The sequence below is a fragment of the Myotis lucifugus genome, unplaced genomic scaffold (genome assembly GCF_000147115.1).
Source record: "Myotis lucifugus unplaced genomic scaffold, Myoluc2.0 scaffold_271, whole genome shotgun sequence".
NCBI lineage: Eukaryota > Metazoa > Chordata > Mammalia > Chiroptera > Vespertilionidae > Myotis > Myotis lucifugus.
In genome coordinates, this window is record NW_005871319.1 from 1,680,760 (window position 1) to 1,703,585 (window position 22,826).

General features: G+C 39.7%; 1 pseudogene; it reads left to right on the plus strand.

Moving 5' to 3' along the window:
- The first annotated feature begins 4,044 nt into the window (after positions 1-4,044).
- On the plus strand, positions 4,045-4,958 carry LOC102438852 (annotated as a pseudogene).
- The last annotated feature ends 17,868 nt before the right edge of the window (positions 4,959-22,826 follow it).

The window sequence follows — 22,826 nt, forward strand, 5'->3', positions numbered from 1 at the left end:
TTTAAATGAGGGGGGGAAAAAGCACAAGGTTCTACTTTTTAAATCATATAAAATAAGGTGGGAATAAGAATAAAACATACCTATTTTTTATATTTGCATAAAGAAACTATAAGTATACTGAGAAAATTAATAAAAAAATAAATTAAGACAATTTTGTTTTATTGCATGTTTTTGTTTGTTGTTTGATTTTTTAAAATAAATGTATTTCAACGTGGACAAAAAAACCCTCAATTGCTTGCTTACATATTTCACTGAGCTAAAATGGTTGTCAATGCCAAATAGTCTTTATATCCCAAGCTGCTTTTTTCTTTCTTTCTTTTTTTTTTTTTGACTATTTTTCTCTTGTCTGACCCTCTGCTTATACTTTTCATAGGATTATGCAGCTCTCTCTACAGAAAGTAAATGTCATAATTTTTCCTTTTGGTCTTCAGATTTTAGGAAGCAACATCTCCATCTCAAAGCCCAGCAGTGATCAATGCTATCAATCCTACAGGTCCTCTGACATGCACAGAGGTCTCAGCCAGGAAGTTAATCTTAAATGGCTCTGCATTTGAAGAAGGAACAGGCACATTTTAGAAAAAGTCCGGGACTTGGTTTTATGTTTTTGACATTAGTCCACCAGGTCTGCCTGTCAGGCGTACTGCGTGCGACAATGTTTTATCCAGTTCTGACATTTCTCCAAGATTTCATCAGTCCTGCCTCTGGAGGGCCCAATGAAAGCTGTTCAACTAGAACTTGAGGCAATGACAGTAGCCAGCCTCGGGCAATTCCTGCTCTTGGAATATTAAAGGTCAGTGGTAATATTTATAACATATTGTTATCTAACATTAGCACTCCCACTGATGTATTCTCAAAAAGTTTCCTCTTTGATGTGTCTGAATCAAAGTTTGTTTCATGATCTGGATTCTTAAATGTGTCCCTGTATAGGGAGCTCAACAATTCATTGGAATATTTATGCAGACACATCCACAGGTTGTGAATTAGTTAATTATTTGGTTCTGAGCACAGGCGACCTGCCAGACTCTGAAGAAAATATTATTTTTGCTGTGCCTCTAATTATAACTGATTTGGTGGTCTTTGCCCTACTTGCTCACACATGGCATTTTATAAATACACTAGCGGCCCAGTGCACGGATTTGTGCACATTGAAAGGAAATTAATTAGAATTCCTGGGGTGGCACCATGGCTCGGAGGGTATCTGTGGAGTGAGTAGGATCCCTCCGGCAGGTGGGGTCCCCCTGGCAAGTGGGGTCCCTCAGCCTGGCTTGCAGGGAACTGGCTAAAACTGGCTCTCTGACATCCCCGAGGGGTCCCGGAGTGAAAGAGGGCACTCTGCAAAGTTGCTGTCGTACAGGGTGTGGATCGTAAACACAAGTATGCAGTAAACCAGATTCGGGCCGACAGTGCCCCAGGAACACATAACCCACGGCTGAATGTGGAATGGCGCGGCCCCGTGAGGAATCGGGCTCCTTCCTCTCTGGTTCCGGGGTGCGTCACCCAAGAACCGCTGCTGCCAAGTCACCACAGCTCGGAAGCTCCTGAGTTGAGCATCTGCCCCCTAGTGGTCAGTGTGCGTCATAGGTACCAGCTGGTAGGACAGTTGGATGGTCACTTAGCCTTTTATATAGAGAGATGCATTATATGAAGAGAACACTATCACACACACCATTCGCACACCCATGTATTTTTAGAAGCATTAAAAACAGAAGTAGCAGAGCACATACAATTTCTCAAACTCTTGTTTATCTCACAGAGCTGGCTGTGCTTAGGCCAGGGGCAGCTATACTGCATGTAACACGCCAAAGCTCAAGGAAGGAATCTAACTCCATAATCCTCTACATAGAGGGAAAGGGGGAAAAAGAGGACTGTAGGAAACATACAGGCTACCAAAAACCAATGGTGCCTTCCTGGTAAGGGAATGATTGGGAAGGGGAGGGGTTCAGCCTCTAGGATCAGCCTGTTCTTCTCTTGACCTAACTCAACCTGCTGAGCCAGCTTCTTGTTGAACGACCAGACAGATGGTAAGAAATGCGCTTCCATGGCTATGCAGGTCCAATTTCTCTCCTGGAACTGCCTGTAGCATATTAACTGCATGGCATGTAGCAAACCACTGTGTAGGCAAAGTGGTGAGAAATGTGGACATCTAGTTCAAGGCCTAGTCTTTCTGTGCTGTCCACCTCCCTTACTCCCATGGCCGTTCTGTATTTCCCCCGTGAAGCCCGACTTTTGAAAAGGGCTGGGAATACGCTTTACCCCTGCTCGGCACAATGCCCAGGACACCACAGACATCCAATAAATGCTTACTATTGGTTATGAAGAAAGCGCTTACATATACAAAGCCTAAGTAATACAGTGCTCTCTTCAATCACCTTTCTGTTCATGGGATTGCTCAAATTTGAAAATAAAAAAAAAAAATTCAATCTGGACACCATTTAAAAATGAAGAGGTAGTAGATGACAACTTGGTTACCTGGAGGAATTTTTATGCCAATGGTAATAATATTTGCATATAGATGGAATAATAATAATGCATACTATCTCTTTTGCTTTTACTTATGTTAGGAAATAGTCACTTTATGTAAATTAGTGGATCAGTCTGCTCAGGGAATTGGTTCTCTATAAATATAAATATTTTATAGTCTGTACCTAATTCAATTTTACAAGAAATGGAGAAAAATGGTCCGGGGTGCTTTCCTTTTAGTTAAAGCAGCTCATGGTAACAACAAAAATGTGTTTGCTTTCTAGACAGTAATTTGGTGTTTTATTATCACTTGCCAATCTGACAAAACAGTTGGGCAAGCTGGCTCCACTTTAACACATTTATTGCATTATTCAGCAAGAAAACAGAACTTTCTCTGCAAGCAAACAGTTGTATCTATGTATTTTCTTCAACAAGATATTTAATTTGAACCTGTTTTAAAACATAATCTAAATATCAAGTGTAATTTTAAAATATATAATTTAAATATAATCCTATATTATAAAAGGCTAATATGCAAATTGTCCCCTCGACTGGGAGTTCAACCAGGAGTTCAACCAGGAGTTTGATCAGGGGGCGGGCCTAGCCTGCCAACCACCCATGGCCCCTCCCCCTGGCTGGCCAGGTCGGAGCAGGCTGGCCAGACCCCACCTGTGCATGAATTTGTGCACTGGGCCTCTAGTCCTAATATATAAAAACCCAGGGTCCATAACACCCAAAACGACCGAAGGCTTGACCAAACACCAGGCTAGGGAGCTGAGGAAGCGGGAGCTGATCAATCAGTGGCAGCGGTGACTGGCAAGCAGCTGAAAGGCACACCTCTTGGTCCCTCCTCCCGGCCCTCAGACTCCAATCAATCGGTGGCAGGGGCGGGGAGGAACTGGGGACTGGCTCCCTTAGTCCTGCAGGTGCAATCTCAAGAGAACAGGACAGGCACTAATGGACCAGCACTGCTGGCATGATCCTGACAGCGCTGCCAGCCTCCGGACAGCGCTGCCGGCCTCTTGGAACTCGGCCTCAGGCACTGTGGCCACTTTCCCTCCCTAGATGCTCCACAAGTTCACTCAAGCCCACCCCACTCCAGATGAAGTGTGATCACTGCACATGAAAGAAATGTAGTAAAAAAATAAAAACCAATGACCAAGGGCCTGCCTCCACGAGCTCATGGGAGCCTCTGAGCGCTGGGCCCACTATTTTAGGGGCTTAAGGTGAGCGGGGGATGCAGAGGGGTCAGGAAACCTCCCTGGAGGTTGGGCTGTCAGTCTGATCGCCAACAGCCGCCTCTGCAGAGAATGGGAGAACAAAGGGAGGGGGCGGTTCTGCAACCCCCAGAGGGAATCCAGGGTCCCAGGTACTCTGCCCCACCCGCTAATACTTTCAATTTCTCCCCGAGTCAGAGGTGCCACCCGAGAGACCCTGGGTGGGCGCCTGGTGCAGCCACCTCTCCGCGTTTGCCTGTTCGTCTTTGTGTCTGTCTGTGTCTGTCAGGCTGTCCCCGAGCTTGCCTCCACTTCTAGAACTAAGCTTCTGGTATAGCGACAACCCGCGAACCCTCATCCCTTTCCTATGGCAGGATACTTGCCCCCACAGGCTAAACCCCTTCGCCCCCTCCTCCCTACCCTGTGACCACTGGGTACCCGGAGCAGGTGCAGCATCCTGGGCCTGCCCGCCCACGCACCTGCCCCTGTGCCCAGCTTTGCTCTCTTCCCCTCGCCCAGCCCCAGTGCCTTGGGGCCTGCTGCCAGGCCTGCTGCCCCCCTCCTACCACTGCCCGGGTACCTTCTGGCCTCGAATTATTGGTGCCGATTGATCAGATCCTGATTCACTAGAGGCCTGCCCAAGTGGAAACGCTCCTAGGCAGGGAGACAAGTAACCAGTATGAACTGCACTCAGGTTCTGGACAGCCCCTGGGTGAGGCAGCTGAAGAGAGCAACTGCTGTGCATGTCTGTTCTGTGGGGCCACCAGCCCCTTTGCATCCATCTGGTGGACTCTGGAGAACAAGAGATGGAAGTACAGTTGCCACCAGACACTACCATTGACCATGTGCTGCAGACCTGGCATCCCTTCCTCCCCAAGTTCTCCATTCAAGATGCTGATCACCAACGATCCTGCAAGTGGTGGGGCCCTGCTGGACCTGCGGCTGTGACACAGACACCAGCTTTGAGGTGAAGACTCCGGATGAGTCCCACAGTGTGGCCTGCATCAGCCAGCCGGGTGCGGGGGAGGGGGGGGACGGACTGCTCCAAGAAGCCCTCATGGATGCAGATGACTTTGGCTTGCAGTTCCCGCTGGATCTGGACATGAGAGTGAAGGCTGTACTGCTGGGAGCCACATTCCTCATTGACTACATGTTCTTCAAGAAGCGAGGAGGCACTGGGCACTCTGCCATCACCAGTTAGATGGCATCTCAGGGTGAGGACCATCACCTCAGCCAGAACTCAAGATGGTCACCTGGCCCGGCCTGGCCCCTCCTCAGAGGCAGCCCTTTCCTCCATGTACACTGCAGAGGACAGACAGGGATGCTAAGAGGCTGGGGCCATGGTGCCCCATCCCTACACTACTCCCCTGGCCTCCTTCACCTGTGGCCCCCAGAAGGGTATGTATGAGAGACCTTCCCCTGCTACCTCTCACCACTGTCTCCAGCCATCCCTCAGCACACAGGCATATCGGCTTTTAAACTTGCCCTACTCACTTCCTCTCACCTCATTCCAGGGCCTCTGCTCTGGATGGGGCCTTTGGAATCCAGGGCTCTGGGGTTTTACAACAGAGCTGGGGTGGGAAAGGGTAAACAGCACCAAAGATGGCTGATATGGCCACCCACCTCTGCCTCAGCTTGACCGATTAGTTTATCCTCAGAACGTGGCACTCAGAGGAGATCCCTACTTCCCCAGCAATGGCTCTAGGGCTTTGGCCCCAATACCAACCTCCTCTCCCCCTTGGCCCTCCCCACGGCTGGTGCTTGCTGCAGCTCCATGTGCCTTACTTAGCCACCCCTTCCTTCCCTGTTCCTACAAAGGAGGCTGCATCTTTGTATGTTATATTCAGATAAACTTTGTAATGTTTTGGGGGGAAAAAACGATGACCAAGAGAATGCCACAGTCAACATCTGAAGTCCAGCTCAAGAGAACAGAGAGAAGGGAGAATTCCATAAGTTGGCCGATGCCAAGATATTTCTGAGTGACTTCCTGGCATGTGACTATTGGGTGACCGCAGAGGAAGGAGTCCAAGTTTCTCAGCAGTGGTAAGGACCAGCAAGCAGGCGGGCAGTAAGAAACAAGGGAACTGGTCTAAGCTGGCAGGCAGACAACCCCTGAGAGGTCTCAGACTGTGAAAGGGTGCAGGCCAGGCTGAGGGACCACCCCCCCCCCCCCCGTGCACGAATTTCATGCTCTAGGATATATATATTTGCCTACCAATTGTAAAATTACATATGCGTATACTCACATAAACACACATGCCCACGCATATGTATTGGATATGTATATGTATATGTATATGTATATGTATATGTATATGTATATGTATGCTCACACATATTTGCCAACATATATGTTAGAGAAAACATGGAGGACTATAAACTAGTTTTTTATTTTTTTTTAAATATATTTTATTGATTTTTTACAGAGAGGAAGGGAGAGAGATAGAGAGAGTTAGAAACATCGATGAGAGAGAAACATCGATCAGCTGCCTCCTGCACACCTCCTACTGGGGATGTGCCCGCAACCCAGGTACATGCCCTTGACCGGAATCGAACCTGGGACCCTTCAGTCCGCAGGCGGACGCTCTATCCACTGAGCCAAACCGGTTTCGGCTAAACTAGTTTTTTAACTAGACTGACCTAGGGTTAAGTTTGAGCTTTATACCACACACTGGTTAGGACAAATTGGAAGAATTAATTAACCTTTCTCAGGCTGTTTGCTCATTTACAGAATTGATGTAAGTATTCTCCTCAAGATATTTGAGAAGATTAATGCAATATAATGAAATGTCTAATATAAAGTGCCCAGCACAGGTCAGGATGGCATCTGTACTATGCTATTTACACCTATGGGGCACCAATCTATAAGGAGTTAACATGTCACTGTTACTAGTATACATTGGAAATAGGGTACAAGTTAAACTGAGTTCCCAGAATAAAAGGTTCCTTGAATAACTGGACATTTGTGCAATTCCAATTCCCACAGAAGTAGACAGCACCCTCAAGTGGAAAATTTAAAAATCACTCCTTATAGAGTCAATGCATTCTGAGTGAGGTGTAAATAGCATAGTACAAGTATGGGAACATTCCAGCCTAAAGAATATATATATATATATAGCTGAGGTTGCCTCACACCATCAGATCTGAAAATCTGAAGCACAGGATTGTGTCATAAAGTGCTATTTTCTAAGAACAAATGAGTTGTTTTGTCATCTAAATTTTAACTCTTCAAAAAATCACGTTTCATTTTAAGAGTCTTAATACCCCTCACTGTTGAACTGAGGTAGATGCATTATTTCCTAATTTTAATCTACCTTCCTCCCTACCCAACAACCTATGAGCTAAATATTAGTATTATTGTGGTCCTAATTGTCAGATGAGGAGACTGGGACATTAAAAAGTCAGTTATGTCACCCAAGATCAAACAGGAAGGAGCAAAATCAAGAGTTAAACCTTAAGACCTTGTTTTTGCTTTGATGTCACCCAATAAATTTTGCAGACCAGAAAATCAGAAAAGAAAATTGGAGAAAGAACAAAAGCCACAGAAGAATAGGAATTGTTTTGCTAACAGAAAAGACAGATAAAACAAAGTTCAAGTATAGTCTAAATAAAATTTGAAGCTTCCACTCTTCTGTCCAAGTGAGGCATCCCTTTGCAGCGGTTCTCAACCTGTGGGTTGCGACCCCTTTGGGGGTCGAATGACCCTTTCACAGGAGTCACCTAAGACCATTGGAAAACACATATATAATTACATATTGTTTTTGTGATTAATCGCTATGCTTTAATTATGTTCAATTTGTAACAATGAAATTGGGGGTCACCATAACATGAGGAACTGTATTAAAGGGTGGCGGCATTAGGAAGGTTGAGAACCACTGCTTAGAGTATGCATGACCAATGCAGTGCAACAAAAGACAATTGCAAACAAGTTCGACGCTGTGGTAATTAGTTTGTGGAATAAATCCCTTATATAGAACATAAATATTCAATTTTTATCGACAGGAAACAAGTTTCTAACTGCGAAAATTAAATAAATTCTAAATACATATTTCAAAACATTAAATGTAAAAGACTCCATATTAATAGCCTAACTGCACTAAACTTCCTGTTTAGGGGCTGGCACACTTGAGGTGCTTAGTAAATGTTAATTTCCTGCCACCTACTTTTTTCTCTAAGGTAATTTCTGTATTTATCTATATAGTCCAGAATACTGTTTTGTGCATGTTGCTTAGTGAATTAAAAAATCAATTAACACTTATGCATGAATTAAGAACCTCTTTCTGATTGCTTAGTTCCTAAACTCCTGGGAAAATTTTTTTATGCTGACAGCTCTCTTTTGCTATGGGAAAGAAAGACTGGGGATAAATATTTCTTGCTTGTTCAGATCTATTACCAGAGAAACAGTGGGACTAGAATAAACACAAAATTAGTTTCATCACTTCAGCCATGAACTTGGCCAACAAGTATTAAATTAGTACAATCTAATGATGACCCTAATTACTCTAATATATATGAGAGAGTATTTTTGTATTGGATAAATGAGTATTTTCCTCTTTGATGTTTTTAAAAAGTTTTAAAGCCCAGAAAATAAAAAAAGAATGATGCAATATACTTCTTGAGTTAAGTAAAACTGACATTTTGTCATATTTCTTAGGATGTTTAAGAAATAAAACATTTGAGATTATGTTCAAGAACCTATTTTACACTCCCCACTCCCATTTCTCTCCATTCCTACTCAGAAGTAATTAGCATGATTTCTTTACTGTAGCGAATCCATAGGTTTATACTTTTATTACATATCTACCCATAAACAATACATAGTATGTTCTGTACTTTTAGTATAATTTTCATGAATGGAATTGTAGTACACATAACCCTTTCTTTTTTAAATTCAGTATTTTGTCTTGAGATTTATCCATGCTGATACATGAAGATTCAACATGTTTCACTTTAACTGTTGTGAAATGGTTTACATCATCTATTGGTTATTTAGTCAACTTCATTGATTCATAGTATTTCTATATCCTGGACAGTTATCCTCTGTGTGTTACATATGTAGTTTGTTATGTGTATTTGGTAATTTTGTGTATTGTTCTTCCAAAAATTTAATTTTACTACAGTTCCACCCATCTGTCTTTTGGGAAGTATGTTTTTGGGATCTTGGTAAAGAAATATTTCATACCCTTTGGATATAAAGATAATCTCGTATGAGCTTCTAATTATTTCAAAGTTTTGTTTTCCACACATGGGCCTGTATTCTATCTGGGATTTATTTTTGCAGTGAGGTTGTACCAGATATGTTCTGTTAGACCTCCAGATCAACTCTCCCACTTCTCAACTATTCTCTGTGTCCCAAGAGGTGGATCCGTAAGGACACCTTAGCCAGTTCCCCTTCCCTCTGGCTTCTAGTTGGGTTTACTCAGTGAGTCTCAGCAGAAAATCTGAGGGAGGGAAGAGAGTAAGTTCATGACTCTATGCAAGGAGTAGAACATCTGAAGAAAATATGAGTTAAAAGGTATATCAACACATCTCCTGGTTTAGAAGTTATAAATTTCATTATTATTCTTTGGTGATGACCTTTAGGTTTTCAACTTGCATACTTAAGTAAATATTTTTTTCTGATAAGCCCTAAAATTATTCCAACATCTCTGTCCCCCACTCTACCCCCCACAGAAGAGAAAAGAATGTTAACCAGCTTTAACTACCTACAAATACCCATTCCCCCAATAATACTTTCCATTTGTTGTCTAAACCTATATTCCCATAAATTTCTATTTTTAAAAAGTAGACATACAATAGTTAGTAACATTTACTGAGATATTTAAACTGCTTCATTGTTTGTGTTCTCTTTCTTCCCAATACTGCATAACTAAATATATCTTAGCTATTATTGCTTCTATACAATTTCTTCAATTCTCTGCACCTAGAACATATGTTGGAGCCTCTCAATCTATTTCCCATCATCATTTTAAAAACCCACCTATCTTTTTCAACTCTTCATCTCTTTGTGCTAGGCTACAGATGAATTTCTCAGTATAATTTTCCAATTAGCTAATTATTTTCCCATATTTTTTATTCCTTAGATTTTGAAATGGTTTTTACCATATCCACCTGTTTTTCAGAAATATGTATCAGTCTGAATTTGTTTCATAAATTAATTTCATTTTAACTACTACTTCTACTTTTATACCTTTGAAGTTCTTAAATGTTTATTTTAAAGTCATCCCCAAATTGTCTGTAATTTGAATTTCATGGACATATGCTCATGTCCCTACTATTTCTTGCAATGGCTGTCTTGGAAGTAGATTTCCTCATGTGTATTAAAATTTCAATTTGCATGCCTATCTTTAGTGATAGTTCACTTTTTCCCCTTTCTTATTCTCTGTGTTCATGCTTCCCTATCTAGCAGATTTTTTTCTTGCCTACATGGCACCCCTCAAGACTCCCATGGCTCAGTGGTTGAGCACTGACCTATGAACCAGGAGATCATGATTCGTTTCCTAGTCAGGGCACATGCCCGGGTTGCGGGCTCAATCTCCAGTGTGGGGTCTGCAGGAGGCCGCTGATCAATGATTCTCTCTCATCAATAATCTTTCTATCTCTCTCTCCCTTCCTCTCTGAAATAAATAAAAACATTTTTAATTAAAAAAAAAGACCTCTAGTCCATGACCATGCATTATATTGGCACCTCAAGGCTCCCATTTCATATTAGTATAAAAGTGGTATCAACAGCCATAATAGAGCGTGATCCAGATTCTGATTACATAATTGTGGTTTTTTTCTCTTTTCTATCATCTCATCCAAGATCCAATTTTAGGCAATTGTGGCAACTGTTTTCCACCTTCTTTCCTTCGCAGAGAACCCCAGCCACATCCTACAAGTTTCATTCATCAATGTTTTTTTCCAACAACCCAGGAACAGAAGGCAATGTGTGTTGACCTTAGTCCAAAGTAGTCAAGTTCCTATGGCCTTTGACCATTTGGGTTCCTCAAGTGCAAGAGACATGTACCTTTACCCTTTTGTTTAGTTACTGATCTATTTCTTGCCTATAGAAATATTTACCCTGTTTTGAGCAAGGCTATGTCTTTTTAATTTTTAAATAAATACAGTATGTTAGTGTCTATCCCCAATATGTATATTCAACAGGAAGGGTAAATTGTGAATTCACAGCTGCTTCTTGACATGCTATTTTGTTGTTGTTGTTGTTAATCCTCACCCGAGGATATTTTTTCATTTATTTTTAGGGAAAGTGGAAGAGAAAGGGAAAGACACAGAGAAACATCATGTGAGAGACATTGGTTGGTTGCCTCCTGCATGAGCCTGAACCGGGACCAGGCTGGGGAGGAGCCTGCAACCAAGGTATGTGCCCTTGACTGGAATCAAACCTGGACCCTTTGGTATGCAGGCCGATGCTCTATCCACGGAGTCAAATCAGCTAGGGCTAGACATGCTGTTTTTAATCAAAATTATCTTAATGCAATAAAAGCTATAGTGTGTTCCATCCATAGAAATACCATAGGTTTTTACATTTATCTATAAAATAAAGACTAGAAGGCCTAAAAATTATCACTTTGTTTATTCTAGTATTTTTATAAAGTGTTAAAATGTATGTTAGAAAATATAAATTTTCAAATTAAAAAAATCAATGAATTATAAACTATAGAATATAATACACTAACCAATTATCTAGTTTAGTTTTAAAAATTTGAAAGCCAATAACAAAAACTCATATATTCAACAGTCACCAAATCATACTATTCCTGACTATTTAATTAACATTAGTAAATTATTTAATTTAAATTAGTCATGTTTTCTACATGCAGGGAACATTGTATGTGTGTATGTTTTGCCAAAACAGTGAGACAAAAAACACAGTTATATTTAGCTGGCAACTTTAATGCCCTATTCTAAGCAACTCATAGAACTACTAAACAAAAAATTAGCAAAGATATAGAAGTACTGGAAAACACAACCAACCAACAGTATTTGATTAACAGAATAAAACACACCATGAAACATCACAGAACACACATTATTTTAAAGCACTGATGGATGGACCTGAATACTAAAAAACATGAACATTTAAAAAAAAACAAAAAACACCTACATAGAGCTGAAGCAGTCGCCACAATGTTTTGACCTACAGCGCTCTTTGGCATTAACCAATAATTGTGTATCTAGGCATGAAATAAATTAGGAAAACACTTAAGGTAATCCTATATTTGTGCAATTAGAAAGGTTCTAAATCGGAGGAAACTCTTCCTTGAATCGCCGTAATAGTTGTGGCACCTCAACAAACTCCTACACTTGACCCTGTTTATAGATGCAGAGGCTCTTATAAAAATTGAGGAAGGGTCCCCTTGATTATGGATCATGTTACACTTCTAGTGATTTTAACAATAAATCTTCCTCCTGAATTTCCCCAAAAGAGCCTGAGCCAGTGCACCAGGTGAGTGTATATTGGTAAAAGAGGAATAATCATATTTTTCAGGGTTTAGTGGACAATGGCTATCCCCTGGGAACCTAAACTGCCATTGTGATCCACCAGGTTGGATAAGATTTAAAAAGGGGAATGAAGTCTAATCATCGATGGCATTTTGGTTCAGGTCTATCTCATAGTGAACCAATGGGTGCCCCAAATTACCCCATGTTTATTTTCTCCACTCTGGCAAGCATAGTTGGAAGAGACATACCCTGGAACAGGTAGAATCTTCACATTGGATCTCACTTATAGATTGAGGATGATTACAGCAGGATGTCAAATGGAGATCTGTAGAACTCCTACTCCCTATCAAAGTAGTGAAACAAAAGCAATATAAGATTCCTGAAAAGACTCCCAAGGTTCATGTCACCATCAAGGACTGAAAGGGTCCTACCACATCCTCATTCAACTCATCTATTTGGCCTGTAGATAAGGCAGATGGATCTTGATGAACAACAGTGTACTATCATAAACTTAATTAGATGGTAACTACAATGTAGTTGTATTTCCAGATGTGGTCACTTTATTGAAACAAATCAATACTACCCTTTTATTCTAGTTTGAGACAGTTAATCTCAAAATCCTTTTTCCTGTACTTGTTAGTAAGGGCCACCAAAAACAGTAATATGGTTTAGTATTCCTTCTTAGGACTCTATCAACTCTCCAGCTATCTTCTACAGTTTAGTCTGCTGGCAACTTGCTTGCTTCTCTAATCTATAGGACATCAAGCAAGCTCACTGCAAAGATGATATGCTGATTGAGTAGAAAGGATCAAGTACATTGGATATCTTGTTACGATATATGCATGTCGGGGAATGAAAGAATAAGTACCATAATAATTCAGGAATATGTCATATCTGTGAAATTCCTAGGGAACAATGGTCTGGTGCATGTTGAAATATCTCTTATCAAATGGTGAACATGTCTCCATCTGGCACCTGCTACCGCTAAGAAGTAGGAGTCTGTATTTTGGTTGCAATAGATACCAGATTTGGACATCTTACTTCAACCTACACATCAAAAAACCCAATTAGCTGTCAATTTTGGAACTAGATCCAGAGTAGGCTCTACAATAGAAACTGGCTGCCATTCAACCCGTCTATCACTTGGGTCATATGATTCCATATATCCAATGGTGCTTGAGTGTCTATGGCAGTTGGGAATCCTAATGGGAAGCTATGGCAGACCCCTATAGATAAGTTACAGTATACCTCTTGGACTTTGGGGAAAGAGTTATACTTTCTCTCATTTGAGAAAAAAGCTTCTGCCTTGTTCCTGGGTCCCAGTAGAGTCCTAACACTTAAGAGTTAGGACTCTATTCTTAAATACTAATAATGAATAGGATGTTGTCTGACCCACCATGCCCTCCATAGCGGTATTCAGTAAAGTGGAGGTGATAGATAGGTTCTTCTCCACAAGTTTTGAAGTCACAAATAAGTTGCATGAAAAGTGGCTCTAATATCTATAGCTCCCATCTCTGCCACATTACCTCCTCTCCCCAACCTCTCCTTCTCTCTCTCTCTCTCTCTCTCTCTCTCTCTCTCTCTCTCTCTCTCTCTCTCAGTTGTCTGTAACAGCAGAATGAGGGAGGACAATTTGGTCTTTGTTCACAGACAATTCCACACACCATTCTGGCACTTCCTGAAGTGCACAGCTGTAGCACTACAGGTGTAGCCCTGGAGAATCATGGTGAGTAAAACCTTTCCAATGGGAGGAACTTCAAGCTGTGCACCTGGCTGTTCATTTTTCCTGGTAGGAGCGGTGGATAGAGGTACATAACTAAGATGAGTCATGAGCAGTGGCTAATTTTGAATGGTTGGTCAGCAACTTGGAAGAAACATGACTTAGAGAAGAGGTATGTGGAAAGAAATATGAGAATATTTTTGTTCCATATAAATGCTCACCAAATAACAACTTTATAACAGCAGATCTTAATAAACATATGTACAAAGTTACCCATTCTTTTACTATTCATTTATACCCATAATTGCTCAATTGGCTCATGAAGACAATGATTATGAAAGCAAAAGTGGAACTTAGGCATGGGCTCAGTAATATGGATTTTCACTCATAAAAGTGAATTTAGCAATAGCCACGACTGAGTACCCAACCTGCCAAGAGCAAATTTCAACAGTGAGCCCCTGAAATTGCACCCTTGCCTAGGGGAACCGGCTACCTACCCACCTGGCAGCAGGTTGATTATATTGGATCACTTCCATCATTGAAGGACCAGCTCTTTGTTCTCACTGGAAAACACGTTTATGCTGGATAGAGTTTTGCCTTTCCTACAGTCAGTGCTTCTGCTAAAACCACCATCTGTGGGCTACAGAAAGCTTTACTCACCATCATAGTGTTCCATACAACACTGTTTCTAACAAAGAAACTCATTTTATAGCAAATGGAGTACAACATTGGGCTCAAACTCATGGAATTCTCTGGTATCATTATGTTCCCCTCATCCTGAAACAGCTGGCCTAATAAAATTATGGAATGGCCTTTGGAAGACTCACTTATGGCACCAGCTGGTGACAGCATTTTATGGGATTGGAATAATGTCCTCCTGAATGTAAGATAGGCTTTGAATCAGCTTTAAATATGTAATGATGTTTCTCCTATACTCAGAATTCAGGAGTCTCGGAATCACAGAATAGATGTGGAAATAGCTCCTCACCTATTAATGCTAATGAATCACTAGCAATATTTCCGTTTCCTTTCTCTACAATTTTTGGATTGTTTATTGGTTTGTTTGCTTGCTTGTTTTTGGTTTAGCAGTCTTACTTCCCAAAGGAGAAATTATTCCACCAGGGAATACAACATTGTACTGGAAACTGAGATTACCATTGGCTACTTTGGGCATCTCATGCCACTGAAACAACTGGAAAGAGGTTAGAGGAAGTATTTTCAGTATGTAGGAGATCCTAGAATGTTGCCTAGTCTTCCCATGTTTTTTGGTAAAAGTTAGTGGAAAGCTACCAAAAAAAGGGACTGTAATGACAGAAACTCTTCATGAATGAAGATTTGAGTCACCCCATGAAATAAGGAACTACAACTAACATAGACACTAGCTGGGGCAAAAAGTGTATGAAATAAAGAAGTGGAAAATGTAAGTTATAAATACCATCTATGATCCCATGACCAGTTCCAAATATGAGGTCACTAGTAAATAAGAACATTATATCTCCCTTGCTTCTAAGTATGTGTTTGTATAAACGAATTTTCTCTCTCACTCACTTCCTTACTCTAACATAAGATTGATTAATAGTGGTCAACTATGTCTCAGAATTAAAGTTCTAGGATATTCAAAGTGGGACTTGACTCCGCTAGAAGAATGAATGTTCCTCAGAGATGGATAAGTCACTTTGTATATCCTCTTTAGGGAAGAGGTTTAGCATGTTTTTGTTGTACAAAGAATACTTGCATCAATTTTAGGTGAAAGAATGATTTTTTAATTTTTTTTGCCTTTAGTTGGAAGCAAATATAGTTAATATGAGTGAGTATGAATGCCAAGTTGACAAGGGCTGCCCTGGACTGCAGATTCCGCTGACCAGCAGTGGGGGCAGACCCACCACCAGGTGCTTGTTTGCAGACCCACAGAGTTAATAGCTCTGCAGAAGCACTAGCTTCTCTAGACTCCCTTCACAACTGCCTCCCTGGAACTTTTTGAATGATTGGACATGTTGAGCTTCACAGATTTCCTGTGAGTTCTCATTTCTTCCCACTTGTCTACCCATACCAATACTTTAGGCAGATCACTTTGTGACTCCTCTCTGATCTGTCAATTTCCCTCTTATAGACTTTCACTTCCCAGCTCCCTCTGTTTATGTTAGGTCAAATTTCTATAACAACTCCTTTATTTCCATATATACTTAAAGAGACTGTTTCCCTGACGGAATCCTGGCGGGTAAGTGTAAATGAACACAAAACTGGGTTCGTCCTTAAAAGAATCCAAGTAACATACAATAGTGTGCTATAAGCATGTGGCTCACCTATGAAATGAACAACCAAATAAGACTAGAACTAAGACTGTATATTTCTCTGGTGATGCCTGCCTTTTGGATTCCAAGTCCACTAGAAGCAGATTAAGTGTAATCACAGTACCCTTGTTGAGAGACTGCTACAAAAACAATATCTTACTACAGAGCAATCACAGCGAGAGTAATTTATTTAGCACTCCGTATATAAGCATTACTGTATTATGCAGTTGACTTGGGTTATCTTAAGAAACAAATGCCCAAGAGTTTAAGTAACCTGCCCAAGTTATACAGCTAAAGTCCATCCTAAGTCTCCTCAACCCCGAAGCAATGCTCCCTCCAGGGAGACATATTTGCATATGCTTTATGAAAAATATTTTAAAGTTTATCTTCAGTGTCCTTCCAGGTCTTTTTTGAGCCCTCCTCTTTTTCCTTATGCCATGTACACCTACTGACCTCATACTAACCTCTAACACTCTGAACCCCTTGTAAATCATACACTGTCCTCTCTTCCTTTTTCATATGCTCCCAAGAGACTATCATATAGGAAAACTTTTGATGAATAAAATTGCAATGTGTTTTATTGACAAATAATGGTGGGGAATTTTTATCTTAATGGTCTTAGAATTTAAAGTCATTTAGTCATAACAAATATTTACCATGTTTTTGATTGGCTTTACAAAAATGATTCAGTCCCAACACTAAAGCAATAATGAAACTCCCATCAGTTAGGTCTCTGATTGATAATATCTACATGGTATTTTCAATAAGTAGAAAACACATTATAACACCAGGCAGCCATTCGACTCTTGGACAGTTACTAACTGCCAAAATGTCCTTCCTTACATTCCTCTGAATTCGGTCTCCATGTAACTTTTTTCTTCTATGCCCTCTGCACTATAAAGAGTAAGCCCAGTTCATTTTGTCAAAAATGCTTTAATTTTCCTGTTTCTAAAACTGCCACCACAATCACCATTTAGCATCTATGCCTCTTTGCTTACACCCCAGCCTTTAGAGTCCCTCTTATACATGGCACTCAGAACTGATCACACTACTTCAGCTAACATCTAACCAACTGATATTCCAGAGCAAATAGTACTATCATCTCCCTCATTCTATATACTTTGTAATCTAAATTTCAATAGACTTTTAGAACAGCCATATTACAAGGTAATCTCATAGTAAATCAATAAATAACACCTTCTTTTTCTCATTAAAAAAACTGTTGTAAATCCTGATCTCTTTCCCTGTTGCCTAGGTATGCAATTTATTTTTTTAACCCTAAGGTCTTCATTATCATACAGGCACAATAGAATGGAAGTCTGAGGATGAGAATCAATCATTTTAAAACATGATTCTGGACCTTCGTCGTAGAGAGGATTTTATGAACGTGACCTCAAAGGCAAGAGAAGTAAAAGCAAAAGTAAGTGAATGGGACTACATCAAACTCAAAAGCTTCTTCAGAGCAAAAGAAATCAACAAAACAAAAAGGCCACCAGCTGAATGGGAGAAGATATTTTCAAACAACAGCTCTAAAAAGGGATTAATATCAAAATAAATAAAGAACTCATAGAACACAATGATAAAAAAAAATAATCCAATTTTTTAAAAAATGGGCAGAGGACCTGAATAAACCCTTCTCCCAAAAATACAAATGACCAACAAAAATATGAAAAGATGCTCAATTTCATTAGTTATTAGGGAAATGCAAATCCAAACCACAATGAGATACTACCTGTTAGAATGTCTATTATCAACAAGTAATAACAAGTGTTGGAGAGGTTGTGGAGAGAAAGGAAAACTCATTCACTGCTAGTGTGAATATAAACCAGTACAGGCACTATGGAAAACAGTATGAATGTTCCTCAAAAGATTAAGATTAAGAATAGCCCTAACTCAGTGGATAGAACATAGGCCTGCAAACTGAAGGGTCCTGGGTTCAATTCCGGTCAAGGGCACAAGCCCAGGTTGCGGGCTCGATCCCCAGTGGGGGCATGCAGGAGGCAGCTCATCATTGATGTTTCTATCTCTCTCTCCTTCTTCCTTCCTCTATGAAATCAACAAAAATACATATTTTTTAAAAAACTAAGAATATAGCTACCATATAACCCAGCAATCCCTCTTCTGGCTATTTACCAAAAAAATTTGACATTTATTTATAAAGACATATGTACCCCTATGTTCACTGTAGTATTAATTAATGGTGGCCAATACATGGCAACTGAAGTGTTCTTCAATGGATGATTGGATAAAACAGATGTGGTACATATATACAATGGAATACTACTCAGTCATAAGAAAAGATGAAATACTGCCATTGCAACACCCTGGATGGATCTTGGGAATATCATGTTAAGCAAAGTAAGTTATATGGAAAAAGTCGAGAACGAGTAAATTTGACTCGTTTGTGGTATATAAAACTGAAAGCAGCAAATGAACAAATAAGACAAACAAAAACTTGTAGATAAAAACAGTATGATGTATTTTATATTATAGAATTGTACACTTGAAACCTATCTATAATAATAAAACGGCAATATGCTAATTAGCCCGGACGTCATTCCAGATGTCCTTCCTGATGAAGCCGGGGCCCGGGGGAAGCCAGCCCAGGTCCCGGGTGCCAGAGGGAAGCTGGTGCTGGCAGCCGGGGGAAGGAAGGCCTACTCTTGCACAAATTTTCATGCATCGGGCCTCTAGTATATTAGCCAATGTCACCTCAATAAATTTAATAAATTTAAAAAAAACACTAGAAAAAAATAACTTGATTCTGTCATCCAAAAGATTAGATGCCATTTTCACATGTGTGTTATCCATGAGTAAGATGACAATGAATTTTATATCTTTATTCCTTCAAATATTTTGTTGACAAACATTTTATAAAAGGTCAAGGACAGGAATCTAAAATACCTCCTGTCTTTTTTTAAAATATATTTTTATTGATTTCAGAGAGAACAGGAGAGGGAGAGAGATATAGAAACATCAACGATGAGAGAGAATCATTGATTGGCTGCCTCCTGCATGTCCCACACTAGGGATCTAGTCTGCAATCCACGCATGTGCCCTGACCGGGAATCAAACTGTGACTTCCTGGTTCATAGGTCGATGCTCAACTACTGAGCACCCCAGCCGGGCAAAAAATACATCCTGTGTTGATCACTGTGAATAATGCTGCAGTGAGCATAGGGGTGCACATACTTGAAACCTATATAATCTTATTAACCAATGTCACTTCAATAAATTTAATTTTTTAAAAATTAAAAAGATATAAAATAAAATTCCTCCTGGTTCACATGAACTTTCTTATCAATATTCTTTGACATGTTTGCTCAACTTTTTATATATTTTATCCTAATTTTACCAAAATCTAGTCCATTTGTCTTGATGAAGTTGTCTATAGAATGGATTTTAGCCCTAGCTGTTTGGGCTCAGTGGATAGAGCATTGGCCTGCAGACTGAAAGGTCCTGGGTTCAATTCCAGTCAAGGGCACATGCCCCAGTCCCTACTGGGGATTGTGCAGGAGGCAGCCAGTCAATGAATCTCTCTCATCATTGATGTTTCTCTCTCTCTCTCTCTCTCTCTCTCTCTCTGAAATCAATAAAAACATATTTTTAAATGGATTTGAATATTTGCTATTTAAAAGCAACTTCCTGGTATATGTATATTGATAAGGCTACATTTGTGCATCCATTTTAAAATTATGAACATCCTCATAAGACTACATAATGTGGCCAATGTGACTTAAGGATATGTAACACAATCCAACAAAATTTTAAATGTCAGGTTTTGTGGTGTGTTTTTTTTCAATTATCAAATTTGCCAAGGGGAGAGAGAGGCATCTTCACAGTTCTCATTCTTAGTCTTTTCTTTCCTTAAATCCCCGTCACTAGCATGGAATTAATTTAGAAAGGGGACATGGTAATGAATTTTCCTCTTTTGAATAATACTTAGCAGCAAGAGCAAATAAACAACAACAAAAAAGGTATTTTAATGTTTGGCATAGCTGCTCTGAAGTATTATATCAAAGCAGCTTCCATTTTTAAGGGGACTTAAATAACTAAGGGCTTAGCTTTGCATCATAACAGGATTATTTAGAGATGTGGGGGTGGGGTTGATGAAAGAAAAAGGTCTGCGCCAGAAATTACCCTTGACCTAAAAGATGAGCATGTATGATGGGCTTAAGAATCAGCTGCCCTAAGGAAAGCTTTGCCTTTATGAAGCTGATGACACAGTGTCTCAATTTGTGCATGGGAGACCTTTCTATTTACAGTGGTATGTGATAAATGCTTTTTCCTTAGCTCCTCAAATTCTGAATGCTTTTAATTTCAAATATTTTTAAATGTCTGAAATATATTTTAAAAATAAAGAGTTAAATGGCTAGGACACTTCATAGTTCCCTTAGTTCTAAGTTCATAGTTAGGAATTTCTAGGGGGGGGGGGGATCTTAAAATCTCTAGAATCCTTTTGTTTCAGCAGAAGTTGCAGAGAAAACAGATTTGACTCATATGCTCTTCAACTGTCCCCTCAGCCGTAACCCATTTTCACTGAATAGCCAGAGGAGAGCTTAGCCCAGGAGGCCTATGCGCTGAATCAGATGAATTCCAAAAGACCAACCCTGAGATTGGGCTTGGGCAATAATTCTGATCCAGAGGCCATGAGGAGACTTGGGTAACGTCCATACAAGACTCCATGAAAGTGAACAAAAGCCTCCTCTTTGCTCATGTCTTTCATCACAGACCGGAAGGTTGTCTACCGAATAGAATGGACTTGCCTAAATACACTACATGGAAACTGATGTTCTCCCTCCTCCTCTCACCCCTCCTTAGAGGTTTAGGAGGTCAGGCTTCAAGCAGCATCCATGGGCATAAATGTCAAGAGTACAAAGAATTCAGTAGTATAGTGACAATGTCAAAGAGCACCAACCATAGTTGGTTGGTTGTTTTTATACGTATGGTGATATAGACTGTGAGCAATTTCAGGCAAGGTCTTGTATCTTGGTCACCTCTTTGTCCCTTGTACAGTGCCTGGCACAAAGCAAATGCTTAATAAATAGTTATTAAATAAATTCCTAAGCTAATACTTTGTTTTTATTTTTTATTTAATTCGGTCAGTATAAAACCATTCCTTGAGCACCTTTTAGGTACCAGATACTGTACAAAGCTGTGAACAGACAGACATGAATCCCTCCTCACACCTTCTAGTCTAATTGAAATTGGTGAAGTAACTTACACTCCTGATTATTAACACTATTGTTGTAACACTGGGGATGAACAACACTACTGCTGAGCCACTATTTCCTCACATACAACTTAATGGTTGAACAAAATTACCTATTGAAAGATGATTCGGAGGCCAAAAACCAGGTGACACAGGCTTTATTAGAGGAAAGACCTGCTGGGCTGTCTTGCAAAGAGAGAACAGCAGCCCGTCTTTTAAGGAGAATGAGGAAGGAGAATGAGGAAGGCACAGGGCTTGGGGTACTTGGCAAAGAGCTGGTTGGTTAGTCCATGTATATGTCCATACAAGGTGTTCCTTCCGGGTTGGGGCCATATCATATTTATAGTCAGTCATCGCCATTCCAGGGACGGGTGGGCTTAGTAATCACATTCCAGGGAAAGGTGCGTCTATCACCTATTCTATAAAATTATCTAAATTATGAAATTATTGTGAAGTATGAAACATATCAAGCATTATATAAATTAAGTTTTAAGATTGTAAAATTATTGTTTTAATTTGAATACTGCCAAAAATAGATGTTCTCTAGTCTCAAAGCAATTTAGTCTCTCAAATGGACACATGCACAGCATTATGTAAAACACAAAGAATTTAGCAATTCTAGCATTGTTGTATTTTTAAACTAGATCTCTATTGTTTAATGTAACTTCCTTGAGAATGCAACATTTGATGTTTGGTATCTTCTATAAGATCTAACACTTTTCAAAAAAAATAGTATTCAGCAAATGAATTCATACAATGGAAACAACTTAAGAACAACCAAGGATTCTAACCTGAATGACATTTAGGAGATTCAAAAACCCCATAAAATTATATGCAAAACTGTGGGTCTGAAGGCCACTTGGTATAATTCTTTGGTTTTATCTGATTCTCAATGAGTTCTACTATCCAAAATAGTTTTCTTCACTCAGTGTGCAGCAATTGAATATCAACTACTTGCCAGGCATTGTTCCATGATTCAGACTTAGAATCTAAAATATTTTTTATAAATAATGAATGTTAATTGCATCAAATTTTTACAGAATCTGCTTTCTCAAATTCACACCATTAAAATTAATGCATATTCTACTGAACATATTTACATTCTAAATCAGTGCTAGATACCATGAAGTCATTTACTATATTTGCTGGTAAAATGTACATTAGAAATATATTCTTATTTGGCTTCATGAAAAAGGCTTCAAGATGACAGAACTGATGGGGCTTGAATGAATAATATACATATATATGTCTAAACATATATGTGTATATACACACACACATACATATAATTTAAGAAATCTCTAGTGAATCATAACGCTCACACTGTTTAAACCATCTTTCATTCGCCAACTATCTTACACCACAGCTGGGTTTCTATTTATTCCTAACAATAACAATAAAGCTGTTGTCCTTTAAAAAGAATGATGACACATTTAAAAAATTCATAAAATTGCTTTGTAATCAGTTTTCTCAGGGACTTT